The sequence below is a fragment of the Adiantum capillus-veneris genome, chromosome 15 (assembly GCF_014529385.1).
Source record: "Adiantum capillus-veneris isolate H3 chromosome 15, ASM1452938v2, whole genome shotgun sequence".
In the NCBI taxonomy this organism is placed as follows: domain Eukaryota; kingdom Viridiplantae; phylum Streptophyta; class Polypodiopsida; order Polypodiales; family Pteridaceae; genus Adiantum; species Adiantum capillus-veneris.
Window position 1 is genome coordinate 32,734,802 of NC_140945.1, and position 3,505 is coordinate 32,738,306.

At 45.6% G+C, this 3,505-nt stretch overlaps 1 pseudogene; it reads left to right on the plus strand.

Annotated features, from left to right (window-relative positions):
- The first annotated feature begins 1,311 nt into the window (after positions 1-1,311).
- On the plus strand, positions 1,312-2,268 carry LOC147440498 (ATP-dependent Clp protease proteolytic subunit 5, chloroplastic-like; annotated as a pseudogene).
- The last annotated feature ends 1,237 nt before the right edge of the window (positions 2,269-3,505 follow it).

Here is a 3,505-nt window from a genome sequence, read left to right on the forward strand (position 1 = left end):
GTCTTGAGCACTACAGTCAAAGAGAGAAGAGATTGCATTTGCAGCACGAGAGAAAGAGTAAGGGGATGCAAGATGAGAGATAGAGAGCATGTGGCATGTATATGCCCTACAACTCCTGGAGTCAAAGCCCCATGAGTTGCGTCTTTTGAATAAGGACATGAATACAAGAATCGGCACACATAGATCACTGCTCTATTAGTCTTTGATGGTGGTTCTGTGTATGCTAGAGATAGAGAGAGAGAGAGAGTACATATAGAAGAAACTATAGACATGGTCCCTATGTGGCATGTCTCCCTCTGCTTCATCCTTGATCTTGAGGATGGGGCTCAAACCGCACCACATATGACAACATGGGTCCATGCAATATAAATATTTGCTCGGATTTTGATTCGCTCAAAAAATGTCACCTCTACATGGTGGACTCTAGTGTGCATCACACAAGGAGGTATGACAATTTAGTTTTGCAACGCAATTGTGAGGAGGTGAATGACTATCTTTACCCTTTTCAGTGTAAGATGCTTACAACAAATATTGCAAGGAGAATGTGTCCACTTGGCGAATTGTAACTGGGTAAAAAGCTCACCTTGAAAAATAGAGGGCAGCCTGGCGAAAGAAATCCGCTTGGTGAGTTATAATTGGGTAAAAAGCTCACCTTGAAAAATAGAGGGCAGCCCGGCTAAAAAGAGCAGCGATCTCTATTTCTGCGCAGCAGGGCAGTGTGTTTCTGTGTGTCAGATAGAGGGAGCGCAAACTGTTGATTTGAGACAGGAGAGAGCAAACTACTTGTGTTTCACTTTGTGTGTGTGTGTGTGTGTGTGTGTGTGTGTGTGTGTGTGTGTGTGTGTGTGTGTGTGTGTGTGTGTGTGTGAGAGAGAGAGAGAGAGAGAGAGAGAGAGAGAGAGAGAGAGAGAGAGAGAATGTGATGTGCTTAAGATCTTCATGAGGGTGGTGGCAGGTTGAGAGCGAGCAAAAATCCAGACAGATTATGGGTTCGAGGCCAGCGTCATGACGATTAAGGCATCTCGAAGCAGATGGGAGATAATTGGCGCAGGTCAATAGAGCGGCTATGGTCTGGGTGGTGACAGGCGCAAGTGTTCACAATGGTCATGGTGGGCAACATGCCATCTCATGAAGAGTAGCCAACTGAGATGAAGGTACAACATTCATGGAGCTGAATTATTGTAGCAGGTGGGCCGGCCTTGAAGGAAGTGGTGTGGAGGCGAAATTGTAGGGTAGGAGCAGCCCACAAGTGGGCGTGGTGTGTACATGGCTAACATCGACATTAACACAGATCCTGCAAGAGTGCGCAAGATGGTACAACATGGGGCTGGTGGAAGAGGCAATGCTTCAAGGGCTGATTGGATATCTTTGATATTGGGGGGTGGTCCCGGTAGGTAGTTGTGCGGGTGGGGCGCCCGTAGGACAATTGGCGAGCAGTGGAAGCGCACAACCAAGGCGGGTTCAATGACTCGCTAAAAATGCACCCTCCACCATCAAGCTGGCCCTCCTGCCTCTTATTGCGGAATGAAGCTGGCCACTAGTGTAGGATTGATACCACGTGCTTCTGTACAATCAGAGGGCTTCTGGAGGCCAACTTCAAACATTGCAAGTGGAATATGGTCAATCAGGAATGATTTGGAGGTCCCCGAAACCTTGTACTCGGATCCTTATGCACAAGGAGGGCAGGGCTCACCTCCCATGTCGCAGGAACGTTTTCAAAGTGTCATAAGCTAGCTTTTTTAGAATAGAATAATCCGTTGTGGTGGAGTCGTTGATATGGCCAATCTGATTGTGGCCCAGCTTCTTTACTTGGATGTTGTAGATCCGAGTTGGGATTTTGTAATGTATGTCAATTCTTTGATCTTGGTGGCTCTGTTACAACAGGGATGGCAATTCTTCGATCCTGGTGGCTCTGTTACAACAGGGATGGCAATTCTTCGATCCTGGTGGCTCTGTTAACAGTAGGGATGGCAATTTTTGACATGATGCGGCACATTACTTAGTTGATGTTAGCACTGTGTGTGTCGGATTAGCAACGAGTTTGGGCACCTTCTTGTTGAGCAGTGGAAGCAAGGGCAAAAGGTACAGCTTACCTAATTCACAAGTCATGATTTATCAGCCTCTTGGTGGTGCACAAGGCCAGTAGATTGATATTGAGATTCAGGTTGATGAGATTCTACATCACAAGGCAAATAAATCTAAATGGTTATCTCGAATCCCCTTAAAGAACTGCAGCCGCTATTGCAACCAGAGCCTAGTGCAGCTTGATCCAATTGTAATAAGTAGTCACGATTAGTCACGTTTGTAAGTAACGATCAAATTTTGCTTGAAGCATCTAATGTGTTGAGCAATTAGTTAACATGACAATTAAAGTGTATCTTTGAGAAATTTTCTCCACTTAAAATCTGCTCATAGTCTCTTTGGCATCAGAGAGAGAGGAAGGAAGGTGGAGCTAGACATGTTCTACGCAATTTCGGGCAATCTTACTATGGTGACTGCTTGGTTTCGATAAATGAGACGTCCGTGTAGGAAGCCTATACATCCACTTCATTTCACCGTGATGTGCTTATTTTAGTGATGGAAGCAGCAAAATCTCCAATGCAAATTTTAGACGTGAAGTCTCAAGCCAATGTTGCGCAATTTGAAGGGCATAGTGGACCACTGACCGATATATCTTTCTTGAACAATGGTTATTTTCTCGCTACTACTGCTCAGTATGGTGTAAAGCTGTCGGATTTGAGAAAGTTGAAATATTACCGCTCCTTTTCCCTTATGATACTGCAACACTAACCAATGCAGTGGAGTGCGACTTCAGTGGGAATTATCTTGCTATTGCTGGTTCGGATGTGAGGATCTACCAAGTGGCAGGTGTTAAACAAGTGTGAGGATTGGCAAGTGGGGGTTGGAGATGAACATCACGCATCAGTCACGTTATTCTCCCAAAGAGAGAGAGAGAGAGAGAGAGAGAGAGAGAGAGAGAGAGAGACAAAGAAGAAGAAGGAGGCTATGGTGGTGGTAGCAAGCAAATTAGAGATGGCATCTGCAGCTTCGTCTTCGCTGGTTGCATCGTCTTCATACGGCTGTCGGGACTCCATGACAACCTCTTTGTCCTCTCTCAGGCTTGTCAGAGTCTCTAGGGATGCCCTTTGCATGTGATCCTCCTCAGCTACCATAACTGAAGCTCCTGGTCCACTATCAAGGTGCCCCGTCTTAACTCTATTTACATCAACAAGGTCATGCCCACTCTCAAGGAGTTCCAATACGCCAATACTTTGCAGATTCCCAGAGTAGAAAAGGTTGTTGTCAACTGTGGCATTTGAGAAGGCTCTCAGAATGCCAAGGTCTTGGAAGCTACCAAAAAAGGCATGGCCATTGTTATATGGCAAAGGGCTAACATCACTCATGCAAATAAAGCCATAGCTGGTTTCAAGATTTGCCAGGGTGTACCCATCGATATAGCTGTCACCTTGAGAGGAGAGCTTATGTATTATTTCTTGGATCGACT